At 46.4% G+C, this 15,866-nt stretch overlaps 1 protein-coding gene across 1 annotated transcript in view; it reads right to left on the bottom strand.

Annotated features, from left to right (window-relative positions):
• LDLRAD1 (low density lipoprotein receptor class A domain containing 1) overlaps nucleotides 1–15,866 on the bottom strand; it is a 150,839-nt gene that overhangs the window by 35,576 nt on the left and 99,397 nt on the right. The window lies entirely within an intron of this gene.

The following is a 15,866-nucleotide window of genomic DNA, read 5'->3' as shown; positions in this document are numbered from 1 at the left end:
AGGTGAAAATCCTAAACTGTTGAGGTGGTCCATCTCCCTACAGGGAATGGACTTTATAGTGGAACACAGACCTGGGACTGCCCATGCCAATGCAGATGGCCTTTCCAGGTTCTTCCACTTAGAAAATGAAGACTCTCTTGGGAAAGGTTAGTCTCATCCTCTTTCGTTTGGGGGGGGGTTGTGTAAGGAAATGCCTCCTTGGCATGGTTGCCCCCTGACTTTTTGCCTTTGCTGATGCTATGTTTACAATTGAAAGTGTGCTGAGGCCTGCTAACCAGGCCCCAGCACCAGTGTTCTTTCCCTAACCTGTACTTTTGTATCCACAATTGGCAGACCCTGGCAGCCAGATAAGTCCCTTGTAACTGGTACTTCTAGTACCAAGGGCCCTGATGCCAAGGAAGGTCTCTAAGGGCTGCAGCATGTCTTATGCCACCCTGGAGACCTCTCACTCAGCACAGACACACTGCTTGCCAGCTTGTGTGTGCTAGTGAGAACAAAACGAGTAAGTCGACATGGCACTCCCCTCAGGGTGCCATGCCAGCCTCTCACTGCCTATGCAGTATAGGTAAGACACCCCTCTAGCAGGCCTTACAGCCCTAAGGCAGGGTGCACTATACCATAGGTGAGGGTACCAGTGCATGAGCATGGTACCCCTACAGTGTCTAAACAAAACCTTAGACATTGTAAGTGCAGGGTAGCCATAAGAGTATATGGTCTGGGAGTTTGTCAAACACGAACTCCACAGCACCATAATGGCTACACTGAAAACTGGGAAGTTTGGTATCAAACTTCTCAGCACAATAAATGCACACTGATGCCAGTGTACATTTTATTGTAAAATACACCCCAGAGGGCACCTTAGAGGTGCCCCCTGAAACTTAACCGACTATCTGTGTAGGCTGACTAGTTCTAGCAGCCTGCCACAAACCGAGACATGTTGCTGGCCCCATGGGGAGAGTGCCTTTGTCACTCTGAGGCCAGTAACAAAGCCTGCACTGGGTGGAGATGCTAACACCTCCCCCAGGCAGGAATTGTCACACCTGGCGGTGAGCCTCAAAGGCTCACCTCCTTTGTGCCAACCCAGCAGGACACTCCAGCTAGTGGAGTTGCCCGCCCCCTCCGGCCAGGCCCCACTTTTGGCGGCAAGGCCGGAGAAGATAATGAGAAAAACAAGGAGGAGTCACTGACCAGTCAGGACAGCCCCTAAGGTGTCCTGAGCTGAGGTGACTCTAACTTTTAGAAATCCTCCATCTTGCAGATGGAGGATTCCCCCAATAGGGTTAGGATTGTGACCCCCTCCCCTTGGGAGGAGGCACAAAGAGGGTGTACCCACCCTCAGGGCTAGTAGCCATTGGCTACTAACCCCCCAGACCTAAACACGCCCTTAAATTTAGTATTTAAGGGCTACCCTGAACCCTAGAAAATTAGATTCCTGCAACTACAAGAAGAAGGACTGCCCAGCTGAAAACCCCTGCAGCGGAAGACCAGAAGACGACAACTGCCTTGGCTCCAGAAACTCACCGGCCTGTCTCCTGCCTTCCAAAGATCCTGCTCCAGCGACGCCTTCCAAAGGGACCAGCGACCTCGACATCCTCTGAGGACTGCCCCTGCTTCGAAAAGACAAGAAACTCCCGAGGACAGCGGACCTGCTCCAAGAAAAGCTGCAACTTTGTTTCCAGCAGCTTTAAAGAACCCGGCAAGCTCCCCGCAAGAAGCGTGAGACTTGCAACACTGCACCCGGCGACCCCGACTCGGCTGGTGGAGATCCGACGCCTCAGGAGGGACCCCAGGACTACTCTGATACTGTGAGTACCAAAACCTGTCCCCCCTGAGCCCCCACAGCGCCGCCTGCAGAGGGAATCCCGAGGCTTCCCCTGACCGCGACTCCTTGAACCTAAAGTCCCGACGCCTGGGAGAGACCCTGCATCCGCAGCCCCCAGGACCCGAAGGACCGGACTTTCACTGGAGAAGTGACCCCCAGGAGTCCCTCTCCCTTACCCAAGTGGAGGTTTCCCCGAGGAATCCCCCCCTTGCCTGCCTGCAGCGCTGAAGAGATCCCGAGATCTCTCATAGACTAACATTGCAAACCCGACGCTTGTTTCTACACTGCACCCGGCCGCCCCCGCGCTGCTGAGGGTGAAATTTCTGTGTGGGCTTGTGTCTCCCCCGGTGCCCTACAAAACCCCCCTGGTCTGCCCTCCGAAGACGCGGGTACTTACCTGCAAGCAGACCGGAACCGGGGCACCCCCTTCTCTCCATTCTAGCCTATGCGTTTTGGGCACCACTTTGAACTCTGCACCTGACCGGCCCTGAGCTGCTGGTGTGGTGACTTTGGGGTTGCTCTGAACCCCCAACGGTGGGCTACCTTGGACCAAGAACTGAACCCTGTAAGTGTCTTACTTACCTGGTAAAACTAACAAATACTTACCTCCCCTAGGAACTGTGAAAATTGCACTGTGTCCACTTTTAAAACAGCTATTTGAGAATAACTTGAAAAGTATACATGCAATTTTGATGATTTGAAGTTCCTAAAGTACTTACCTGCAATACCTTTCGAATGAGATATTACATGTAGAATTCGAACCTGTGGTTCTTAAAATAAACTAAGAAAAGATATTTTTCTATATAAAAACCTATTGGCTGGATTTGTCTCTGAGTGTGTGTACCTCATTTATTGTCTGTGTATGTACAACAAATGCTTAACACTACTCCTTGGATAAGCCTACTGCTCGACCACACTACCACAAAATAGAGCATTAGTATTATCTATTTTTACCACTATTTTACCTCTAAGGGGAACCCTTGGACTCTGTGCATGCTATTCCTTACTTTGAAATAGCACATACAGAGCCAACTTCCTACACATGGGCACTGCAGGGGCCCCCGTAAGAGGGCCCCACAAAGAATTTCAGTGTCTGCTTTGCAGACACTGAAATTCGCGACGGGTGCAACTGCACCCGTCGCACCTTCCCACTCCGCCGGCTCCATTCTGAGCCGGCGTCCTCGTGGGAAGGGTGTTTCCCGCTGGGCTGGCGGGCGGACTTTTGGCGGTCGCCCGCCAGCCCAGTGGGAAAGCCAGAATGACCGCCGCGGTCTTTCGGCGGGAACCGCTTGGCGGGCGGCGGGCGGCGACCGCCGACCGCCGCGGTCAGAGTGACCCCTTAGTCATATGAAAATGGTATGCAACTTAGCTCCAAATCATCATTACTGCAAACGTCAAATGGGCTAATGAGATGAATGAATGGTCAACAGTCATTCATACCATATGGCCTTACATTCGCCCGCTGCTGCAGGTTTGCCAGGATATGATAAAAATACTCCATGGATACAGTAGCTATTCTGGATGGTCAAATCCTAGGGTGCTGGGGGCCTAACTCCACCTCTACCACCCCCAAAACATACAAGAATCATGTACTTGTGAACTAAACACATGCATAAGGCACATGTGTGGCCTCCATGTCACAAGTCCTACACAAATATGAAACACAAAATCATAATGGGACATGGTCAGCCCCATAAAAACTGAAAGTGACTCTCCCACTCCCTGTTACTGACTACAGATAAAAGCATCCCCATCATAAAGGTGGGGACATTTTGGAGACGGAATACATAATGGTATCAAAAACATCATTTCAAAATAGCCATCAGCAATTACACCAAATATGTTGTCAAATATGGTCAATACATTAGTTAACGTATCCCAAACATCACAGTGTGAAGGCCGTCTATACATAAAAGTACGGACATTTGTCATATACAAACACAAATGTGTCTCACATCGCACCGTTTTACCATGACAAATCACATTTCCAAAGCTAAACACATGAAGACATTTGGATAAATTTGCTCCATATTCTACGCAAACAGCATGGCCGTCATAATTTGTTCACGTACATGAGTGCACACAATGCAGAGTCAGATACAAATGTATCCAAAAGTGTCTTGATATTTCACCTTCAAATTATTATTTACATCCACAATATTTTTGACTCTGCATCATGTGCACTACTGTACGTGTAAAAAAAAACACGCCCATGATGTATGCGTCGTGAAATTGACGCTACATGCACAATATGTTGGTCATTTCATGTACAGTATTAATTATTAATATTCATATCATATTTTTTCACTCCGCATCATGTGCACCACTGTACGTGTAAAAAAAACGACGCCCATGATGTATGCGTGGTGAAATTGACGCTACATGCACAATATATTGGTCATTTCATGTACAGTATTAATTATTAATATTCATATCATATTTTTACACTCCGCATCATGTGCACTGTAATGCGTCAAAAAAATATGACGCACATCTGTGTATGCGTGAAAATATGACGCATTACGCGAAAATAAAAACGGCGGCCATTTTATGCAGGAAGTGATGTAATAGGATATCCTGTTTACCAAATCTGTACTGGGAGTTGACTTTCACTTTCACTTTGCAGTCTCAGAGTTATCTAGACTGTGTGGTTGTGTGAAAGGTGTTGTCCTGTGTTTTACTGCTTTAGTGTCCTGTGTGCCTTGTATTTTGTCTTTGTGTCAATCTTTTATTGTTGTCTAACATTGTCTCAGTCTGTTTAGTGTTATTTTGTCTATACCTGTGATAGTTTGTATTGTCTGTGGGAGTCTGTTGTGGGTAGCATAGTTTGGGGGGTTAGCTGGGCTATTTTTCTCCTTCTTTTTCTTTCACACCTCTACCTTTCCCCATTTCCCACTTTTTCTTTCATTTTTCTTTTGTACTTTTTTACACCTCTCATCATGTCAGGTAGGCCTCGCCTGTCCAGGATGGGTGAGGACGAATTGGGGGGCTTCATATGGCTTGTAAGCCATTTCCTCCCACTGATGCTGGAGGCTGGGGGCCATGTGATACAGGGGTATCACACGGAGGCGAGGAAAATCCGTTGGGAGAAGGTGCGCCATCACCTGGTCCGGGTCTACGGGAGTCTGAGGAATATACATCAACTCAAGCACCGCTGGGCAGATCTGATCAGCAGGGAACAGGACCTGCTGGACGACCTGGGACTCCGGATTGGTGGCTATGTTGGTGAGTACTAATCAATTACATGGGAATAATAGGAATGTGTGCGTGAACATGTGATGATTGGTAGCCAATCTGCAAAATAAGTAGCTGACTGCGTGTTATGCTAGGGAAACCTAGGCCCATGGGTATACACATAAATCCCCATTTTTGCTACACATGTACACCCAATAACAGCAGTAAAATGCAACATCTATTTGTATTTTGCTAAGTAGCCCCCTCTCTGCGTCACAAAATGATGCAAATGCTGCGCTACAAAGGTATACATATGTGTCCAAATGTGTATTTGTTGCAGGATGTGTATGAAGACCTATGCTACCAGGCCGATGCCTCATTTTTGCAACACATACCAGATGGCTGTAGCTGCATGGAATGTACTGTTGCATTTGTGTCTGAAAAGCAACACGTGAACTGCTCTATTTGTACTCTACTGGTCATAATGGCCAGTGAGTACGTCATGTAGAAACAACATACCTACATATGTAGACGCCATAGCTAGACCGAAAATTGCAAACACATGATGATGCTACACATGTGTGTTGCCTTCACGTCACATGAAGTTAGTCATGTTGTCCACACATATGTCACATGTGTGTCTGGTTGCTGTGTGTTGAACCTGTCCACATAGCCTGTTTGATTGTGAGTGGTCATGCAGTCCTCATGGAACCAGTTGTGGAATGTTTCTCTCTGGGATGTACATGCTGAGATGTATGGATCACATGATTGTTGGGGCCTACTAATGGAGGATTAACTTGGATGACACATGACTGTCCTGGCCACTGCATGAGTGTAGTAGGGTGTGTCACTGGAGCAGGAGACTCATCCAATGATAATCTAGAATACAAAGTCAGCCAGGCAGGATGAGCATGTGTGAAAGTGTATCATTACCATGTAATATTCACACACTGTCATTGTAACAGAAATTATTTGTCTGTTCACCCAGTCTGAGTATAATCTTCCTTTCATGCTTTAAAGGTGGACCAGCCCCGTACACCGTTGGTGAGGTGGCCCATTTTGACGACCCCGATACCTACAGTGAGTGTTGCCTAAGTGCTATTTACATTGTTTGGAAATGAAGCATGATGGATTACTGTGTGTTCAGGATAATTCATGATTTGATGTGCTGGCCGTTCATTGGCTTTGTTGTTTTGGTGTGATATCAAATTGGAATAATGTTTCTGTAAAGCAATACCTAGTCATCTCTCAGATTGAGGGGCAGTAGGTCATTCAATTAGTGCGACAATTGGGAATGGCATGACTCATTTTGAATACACTGGTCAATGTTAGACTTGGTCAGGAACTTGCCATTAACTGAGTCAGCATATCAGACTGACAGTCTCCCAGATAGCTTAGGCACATGGCTTCGATGACAAGTGCTTCTTCCTAGTTGAGGATGGACTGTGTACACTGTAGGTCGGATCTTCCGGGGGCATGTACTTCCACAAGGTGACCTCGAAGTGTGTGTGACTTGAGTGCAATGGCCTAGGTGTTCTGTTGAATCATGTGAATGGGTGTTCTACCTCCTCTGTGTGTGTTGTAAAACATGCCTCACTAATAGTATGTTATGTTGGGCTAAGTCATATCATTTTGACATGTGTGGACCTGGGATGTGACAAGGTTGGGCTGACTCCAACGTGTTGCTAGCCCTTCATAGGTGTTGTGTGTGAAGGCACATGCTTGTTGAACTTTCTGTACACTCCTGGTTGTGCATTGATCATGGGATTGTTGTTTGTTCTTCCCACACCACCCACAAAGACTGGGATGTTACTGTGAAACAGGGTACCTAGGACTGTAGCAACCAGTATGTTACACGTACTTAACACCTTTTGTGACTTGAGTTTGTACCTAGGTCCAGATGTAGCAAAATGTCTACACATTGCAAATAGCATAATTTGATGTTAGTGAGTTGCAAACGTCTGTTTCCTAATCCGAAATGTTTTTGGTGGTCATGTACATATTAGCAAAATGCTTTTCTAAATGAAAAAAATAAAGGAGTTTACCAGCCCTACTTGCAAATCACAGTGGTAGGCAATCCCATTTGCTAACGAGTACGTGGTTGCAAAGTGAGTAGCTGTTATCATCCACTTGAAGTGGATGCTAACCAACTTGCTGACTGGAAGGGGTCCTCATTGTGAACCTTCACCTTTGTGAGTGGACCAAAATACTCCTGCACAAAACAGCCAGTGGTCTAGGGGAGCAATAATTATTGTGCAAATTACGAAAAATCAATTGTTGTGAATTTAAACAAATAGCAGCTCATTTTCCTTTCAGATAAAGGGCCTACACTTGGTGAAAAATAACTTGCTTCATTTAAAAGCAGTCACGTCTATGGAGTTCTGCTGTTCCCAGCAGGCCTCCATCCCCGTGAGTTCCCATAGTTGCTAAGGTGGTGCAAGTTGGAACCCACATCATTGATGTTCATGAGGTGGGATTTAGGGACCCCATAGTGACTCGCAGACGGTGTCAGAGACACCGTTCAGCTTTGCAATTTGCTAGTTGATTTCCCATCAATTCCTACATCTGGCCCATAGTGTCGACATATGATTCATGGCCAGGGGTTCAATCTTAGCACACAACTATTTCGAAATGCCATTGAGTGAGGAGTGTGATTCTTATCACATAGAATGACATATGTAGTGAAGTCAGTATGCGGACAAGCTGGTGCCATAATGTATAATGCCTTAGGTATGAATTGTATGAGTAGTTTAGGGTGATGTCATCCATCATGTAGAGACATGGATATGCTATATGTGATATGCCCTTCAGTATGCATGATTCACATGTACTTCCTCTGAGCCTTCCCGTGAACTATGTTGTAACAATTGCTGCAACCAATACATTGCTAGTAATGGACAAATTACCCATTGTGGTATTCAACCCACTGTAAATTCTATGCTCAATATTTGCCTTTTCTCTTCACAGCTGCAAACCTGAGTGCCGCAGCTCGCAACCAGTTTGAGCGCCGGGCAATGAGGTACAGCCACATCCTGCAGGTGCAGTGTGGGTATCGGAGGATGGCCCGCAGATACAATTCGGAACGGGCCTCCGGGGCGTGGTATGCCACACCACAGGCTCCCCCAACGGTGCCCCCAACAACCCCCGCCACTACATCCACCAGGTCTGGCCAAGTGGACCCAGCAACGGACCAGGCATCCTCATCCAGACCTGGACCCAGCCGTGTGGTGGGAGCAGGGCAGTCCCGTGCCCACACCACTCCACCAACACAATCCACCTCCACCGGCACCCAGACCTGCACTGACCCTCCGATCAACCCAGCAGACTTCCACGCATTGTCAAGGAAATTGGACAGGTTGATTGGAAAAGTTGACACCCTGACGAAGGACATGGCTGAGGTGAAGAAGAAGGTGCGCTCCATCCGGCGAACACTACAGAGGCCAAATCAGTAGACATTTTGCCCTCCAGAACTTTTACCCCTCCCCTCTCACCTCTTTCCTATTTCATACTGTTAGTTGGGTTTGGGGGGTTAGTTATAGGATAAGTGTAGGAAATTAGCTTAGTTAGTGTTAGGTAAGAGGGTGGGGGGTCCTTCTTCTTTATATCTTATCTTTTTGTGTGGGTGGGTGGGTGGGGGGCAATGTTGGGATTCCTGTTTAAAAAAAATAAAAAAATAAAAAAATCTATAAAAAAAATATATATATATATATGTTTGTTTAGGATAGTGTAGTATGTGTGTAGGTTAGTAAGTGTTGTCCTGCATATGTCTTGTCTCATAATGGTGGGTGGGGGGTTGATGTTTAGATCGTTTCGTTACATGTGTAGAGTAAGTTTAGCTTAGGTTAGTTAGGGACAGTTGTGGGTTAGTAGTAGTCAGGTTAGATTAGTGTAGGTTTATCTTTCCCTTAGTTGCCTCTTTTATTACTTATTGGAAATAAAAATTTTGTTAACCCTTTACCTGATGCGTTAGGTGCTACCTTTTCATGGCCTTGACATCAGTGTAGCAGAAAGTTTTAGTATGACATTTGTGTCCTATGCTCGCTATCCCCAGGCTATTGAGGTTCAACATGCCAGCTACCCGTGTGCTAACTTGGTAAGTATCCACCATGTGGGAGAGCCACCATTGGTAGTGTGCATAGATCATCAAGATTTGGGGTTGGTATGTATCCTACTTCACAAAGAGTGCTTCCAGAGTTGATTTTGTAGGTAAATAGATAGGTCGGACAGCATTGTGAAGTTCAGGGAGAGCTTTGTAGATGAGTATTTGTTCACTCTTGTCTTGTTGCTGTCATTGCTGACCTACATCATGTGTGTACTGCTTGAGCATGACTTTCCTTCATGGTAGTATACGCTGTAAGGGTGATTGATGCAGTGTAATTTGGTTATCATTCCTTTCATTTTACAGCATAATTTCTTGTTTTAGTATTGCAAGGTGCCTACATTTCTCAGCCACCATTAGTTGTCTAGAATAGCTATGGATGGGGCATCATTCTGTCCAACACAGCATGATTGTGTGTGCTTAGTCCCTACATCAGTTATTTTCCTCAGTCTAGTAAAGCTATGATGCAATCCTGGCCACTGCACAGATGTTTCAGTATACATGAAATCAGGACAGTAGTATAGAGAATCGACATGGTTGCCACGCAGCCACTTTGGAGTTATGTACTGCACAGTTGAAGTGTGAAATGACACAGAGACACAATAGGTGTGCAAGTGATATTTATTTTTAGGTGGAGTAGTGCAAAAAGTCCATTAACAATGTTAGGTGAGTCCGTTCTGGTGCATTCTTAAATGGTGATCCTATTTACAGGGTGTGGATGATGCTCCTGACATGCTGGGGTGATGTCACAGACGGTGCAGAGGAACAGGAATTGCCAAATGGTAGGAGAGAAACATTTACAGCCAATGTGGACAAGTTAAACAGTGGATTGCCGAACAGTCATTGAGGGTAGTTGGAGTGAGGCTGGCATGTGTCAAAACGTAGGACCTTGGTCAGAGTAGGGCATGGTGCAGGGACTAGGGCTTCCGGGTACTCTTGCGAGTGAATGTTATCTGTTCCATGTCTTCTTCTTCTGATGTGTGTGTTGCCTGGTGTGTCCTTGTTGTTGTTGGTTGTGAAGGGGCAACACACACCTCAGTGTCAGAAGACATGGAGGCAGACATCCCGGGGGCTGATCCCTGTCCAGTTATGAAGGGCAGTACTGCAGCAAGGAGGGCGTGCTGGTTTTTCAGAATGGCAGCCACATCCCGATGGTAGGCAGCCAGGTCGGCCCTGAGGGGTTCGATGTTGCATTCGTGCACACGCTGACTGGCTTGCTGTTGGAGTTGTTTGGTCAACTGGATGACAGCTGTGCAGATTGCCTTCTGTGTTACTAAAAGTTCCTCCAACAGCGATGTTCTGGCTTGCATTGCAGCTGCCTGATCAGCAGTTGACAGCATGCACGAACGCACCCCCTCAAGGCTGGCTGCCATAGTTTGCATCCCCACCCGCACCTCCTTGGCCAGCTCCCGCTGGACCCCAACGACTGTTCTTTCGAAGCTGGTGCCAGTGTCGTCAGAGTCCTCAGCTGTGTTGGAGCTGGCAGGTCTTACAATTGGGGTGGCGGGTGGTTCTACTGTGGTGGCTGCTTCTTCTTGGCTCCTCCTTGTTACTGAAGGGGGGGTTTGGAGGCTTTCGAGGACCATGTCAATGGTCTCTTGTGTGAGGATGATGGTCTCGTCATCCATGTCATCAGGGAACTCATGGACAGGCATATCGGCAGGAGATCCGTGTTCCTCTGCAAAGAAACAGGGTACAATTAGTGTGTCTGTGTTGAGATCATTTTGCACTAAGATACAAGCCTTTGGATGCCTTAACTTTGTACTCTGATTTTGTCTTGGTATCTGCTGTCCGTCATAGGGCATTGTTGTAGGCCTATGGCCCACCTGTGTGTCACATGTATGATATGGAGCTATCAGACATGCCTGCCAGGTCATCTCTAGGTGTTGATTTGTAATTATTTCGGAATATGCATTTTTTTGTCCTACTCCTCCCTCGGTGTTTCACTATTGTTATGGAGGGACATTTGTTTGGGTGGGCTCTCATTATCCTACATGTGATTCTTGGCTTTCTAGGCAGCAGGATAGCTAATGGTGTGGGGGACTAAGTTTGACCCACTTGTAAATAACTCTGTCACCCAGATATTCTATTTAGCTCAGACAGACTAGCAGTGCCTCTGGTCTCCCACAACAGAGGAATGTTTAGAAGTCCAAGCCCATGACATCTTTGGGACTTCTCAGGGAAGTGGTGGTCACTCAGGTCCTACACATTTCTATCTTTTCTGGTATGTTCCCATACACAAATGACACAGACAGTATTTGTTTGATATGAAGTTTCATTGTACAACTGACTTGTAGGAATTTAGGTGTGAGCCCCAATAACCAAAACAATACACACAGTTAGAACTGAAATAGTCCGCAGGAGAGTAATACATTGGTACACAGCTATCATGGTGCCTAACAGTTTCTACTCTCCCTCTGCTTCTTCTATATATAGCACAGCATGTTAAGTTTGGAGCTTGGCTGTCTGAATCACAGGGGAGACATCATCCCTCATATCAGAGGAATGGGATGGGATCTGGTTGTGCATCAGCAGCAAGGCAGGCAGCATCTAGATGTGATTTTCTGTTTGTAAACTCCCCCATGCGTGTCTTGGGACAAGGAAGTGAATTTAAAAGACATATGTCATTGTGATGACAAAGTTTCCCTACGCAGGAATGGCAAACCTTAACCCCTACCACATCTATCATCAACGAACCAGACGGTATCCTTGACTGGGGCACAGAGTGAATATGTTCTGGCAAACTCCAGTGCAGAAGTAGGCAAAACAGGGTGATTTGACTAATTGCCAACACCTTAGGACTGACTATTTGCTACATTAACTGATAGGAAGGGCAATGAGATTCATTTAGTGCAAAGTGCTCTGAGGCACTTAGATGTGAGCAAATGAGTATAAGTACATTCAGGGTAAGATGCACAAAGGCCTCCAGCCTGAGGCTATTGCGCAAAGTATACGTTTCACTTGCCACGCTACACTTTGACTGACTGTGGGTGTTGTGACTGCCCTGCCAGCACACTTGCCTCACAGGCCCTGCACCATACACTTTTTATTCACATTGCATGATCTGTACATGTTAGGTGGCATGACCTATGTATGTCAATGTTAGGATGTGGTATGGATGTAAACATTGTTGATGTTTGTATCTGATGGGGTCTCATGTGTGTCTTACTGGATTGGCCTGTTTATCGTATGAATGTCCTATTTTTTGGTTAGACTGTGCAGATGTGTTCCATTGACCAGTTGCCTGTGTCCCCTCGTCAATGTTGTTGTCTGAGCAGTATGACATTTGTGATGTAGCATTGTTAGGCAGGCACGTGAGGGACCCTGACGTATGCAGCATGTGTGTGTTGTTAGTGCTGTGTGGCTCCTATTGCTGTTTACTTAGGCTTATGTATGTGTCAGTTATGGACATTCGGCATTTAAGTGTACTGGTACCTTTGTCTTATTTCTAGGAGTAGTTGCAGATGTCATCCTCACCCCCTAATTTAGGTATGTATGTTCCAGGGTGGGGTTCCTGCCATTTGGTACTATAGCTGCCCAGAGATGAGAGGTGTTATTGTCAACTGTGGTGGCAGTTAAGTTGCAATTGTTGTATTTGCTACTGCATTACAGGTAGGGACCTAGTTGATGGGGAATAGTTTGTGCAAAACAAGTGCCTGGATGTGGATTCAGGGTAGTGTCCTTCCCACCTGTCACTGGTTTCCCTTGGCTCTCTTGTTGTAATTACAGGATGTCCCCGTGGGACTGTAGTGGTGGCAGTATTTTGTCGTGCCCCGGCTATGGTCAGTACTGGGCATTCCCCCCTGCCATGCCCCTTTCCCCATGCCACTTCATATATGTGCTAAGTTACATGCATTGTGTAGTAGGTATCCCCCCCCTGCTTACAGTCCCCATTATTGCATTGTAATTCCCCATGCGACTTACCCTGCATGTGCGTAGTGTCGTGGTAGTCTGCGCTGTCCAGTCCTTGTATCCCTGTGACGATCTCCTCCGGGATGACGGCTGCGACCATCTCCTCCATGTGGTCCAGGGCCTCCTGTTGTGCTGGACTCCCCCCTCCAGTCTGCATTGCTGCCTTCCTGTTCCTGGCCATTTTCTCTTTGGTCCTACGTTTACAGTCATGCCAGCGTTTCTTACACTCGGTGACTGTCCGGCGTTCTTCAGCCACACTGTTTATCTTGTCCACAATTTCTTTCCAGATGGCCTCTCTCCTACTGAGTGGCAATTTTGAGGATATGAAAAGTTGGTGCTGGTGTTCCGTCACCTCTTTCACCAGGATTTCCTGCTCCTCTGCACTGAAGCGACACTTTCTTTTTTTCTTTAACATGTCCTGGTTCCTGTATGCTTCCTCCTGGCTGGTTCCTGGTCTGCTCTCATCCTCCTGGGGTCTGTTGGGGCATCTAGGATCCATTTTGGGTCTCCTCTCCTGTAAGTGCAGTTTTCGCGCAAAAATGTCACGCAATAGCGTGAAAAAAAACGGCGTTTTCACGATTGCGCTGTCGTAAATCGACCCACAGTGATTTGTGTCACTTTTACGTGGGTTTCCCTTACGACAAACCGACGCTGTGTGCGTCACGAAATAATGACTCCCACCTGTTGGTTGCGCCGCCGTACGTCAAAGTATAAATTTGACGCCCGAATGGTGCATCCAAATGGCGTTAGACGGCGCAAATTTTTTTGACGCAAAACTGCGATAGCGCAGTTTTCCGTCAAAAAGTATAAATATGGCCCTTTGTTTCTGACCTCTCGAGAGTGGAGGCTCTCCCCCTGGGAGGTCAGATTCACGACTCTTGGTGGCAGGCTGGCCGGAACAGGTTAGTGAGCTCACCAGCAGTTGGTAGGGCTTTCCCAGAGCACCTCTAAGGTGCCCTCTGGGTGTGTGTATTAATCAATCCATCACTGGAATGAGTGAGGGTTTATTAAAACAAGATGTTTGATATCAAACATCCTTAGGTTCAGAGGAGCCATCATGTAGCTGGAGAACTCGTACTGACCTGTGCCCAGCACATGTATTTACAATGGTTTCTCTGTACACTTACTATCTCTAAGAATCGACAAAGACATAGTAGGGGTATTTTTCTCATGCATATATGCCCTCACTTGTAATACAATGCCGTCTGCGCAGGGCTAAAGGCCTGCTGCAGTGGTGATTTACAGATATTACAAGCAATGTTTTAGTGGACATGGCACACAAGTGTGTGTCATGTCGTGTTTTCAGTTTTGGGAGCACCTTGTCACACAGTCTGCAATGACAGTCTGCATAAGGTTGGTGCTGGTCCCTAAGAAGTGGCACAAGTTGTAGTGCAGCTCTGAGGGGCCCTCTTCAGTATCCATACCCAAGGTACAAGAGATACCATTTACCAGGGACTTATAGGGGGCTGAAGGGTATGGTCACTTGGGGATCAAGGGACCAGGTGTCTTGTTTTAGGGAAGGAACACTGGCACTAGGGAACTGGGTTCCTCAGTGTACTTCAGTCGAAGGTGCAGCTAAAAAAACAGGTGAAAAGTGTGTGTGCGGGGGGGGTACTGCAACCAGAACTTAGCTCGCTAGAGTAAGCCAGCTTAAGTAGCAGTTTCTAGGCACAGGAGGGTGCCTTATTCGCTACTGGGGACTAGTCTGCTTTGGTTTCACTTTGGTAGCCGAGCGGACTAGGAAGACTAAATAAGTCAGAAAAACAATTGAGGAAGCCAACTGAACCTGGGAGCTGTGTGCTCATGGTCCAATTTCCAACGCTGGACGAGTGATACTTGTGCTCACGTACTGTTCTTAACTGACATGTGAAGAGTGACACTAGCTTTTAAGACAACCTATCTGGAGAAGAACCCTACCTGTGGGACCCCTACAATTCAAAACTTAAGGTGTTGGTTTGTGGGAGTCAAACTGCAGAAGCCCTCTTACCTAATTCCAAAATCTGTAGCAATGACAGATGTGGGATTCCAGGTATGCAAAACTCAACCAAGACAAAGGTTTGAGCTGATCTAACTTCAACAGATACTCCTGGGACCATGTACCACTTGAAGACTCTTCTGCAATCAAAGAGTAATCACTGTGGCTGCTGAGGTCTGCTTTGACTCTGCTTACACCTATTACCCACCGAAGACATCTGAGCCCTGAAAAAACTGCAAACAACAGAATCATCCAAGAAAACCCGTGCAAAATGCTGCTTGCTGTTTATACGGCTATGTTTGATGAAGATCTCACTCTAGCTCTCAAAACATTATTGTGCCCGCTGAAGGTTATTCTGCCATGGCCTCTGCCTCAGACTCTTGGAACTTGTGGCCCTCTCTATGGATTAAGCCTTTATCCTACAAGTAGACAGAACTGTTCTCCAAGAACACTTCTAGGTGTAATAGTAATGCTTTGTACCTGGCTCTATCCAGTCTCCGGGATAGCCAGCTCAGCTCACCTGCAGCTCAACTTTTATTCTGGCCCCGCAAAAAAAAAAGCATACACAGCTACTAGTCTTTTATATCAGCCATTCCCTTTGGATTATGAAGAAAATCATATACCAATGGGCCTTCTTTAATTATATTTTCCCAATATTCTGGTGTTAACTAGATAATGCATTTTCATATTTATATTCAATCTTTGTTTGGAAAATGCATTCTTTGAGCCGGATTCCTGTGATCACATAAGTTACACATTTAAATGCTTTCATTAGAAATGTGTACAAAAATAGTTGCATGTGCTACCCAGAATATACATTGCTATATACCACTCTTTGCCCCCCCTTTATTATTCTAAGTAAATAAAAATGTAAATGTACCAAC

Source organism: Pleurodeles waltl, chromosome 4_2, assembly GCF_031143425.1.
Source record: "Pleurodeles waltl isolate 20211129_DDA chromosome 4_2, aPleWal1.hap1.20221129, whole genome shotgun sequence".
Classification (NCBI taxonomy): domain Eukaryota; kingdom Metazoa; phylum Chordata; class Amphibia; order Caudata; family Salamandridae; genus Pleurodeles; species Pleurodeles waltl.
This window is presented reverse-complemented; position numbering and strand designations above follow the sequence as displayed.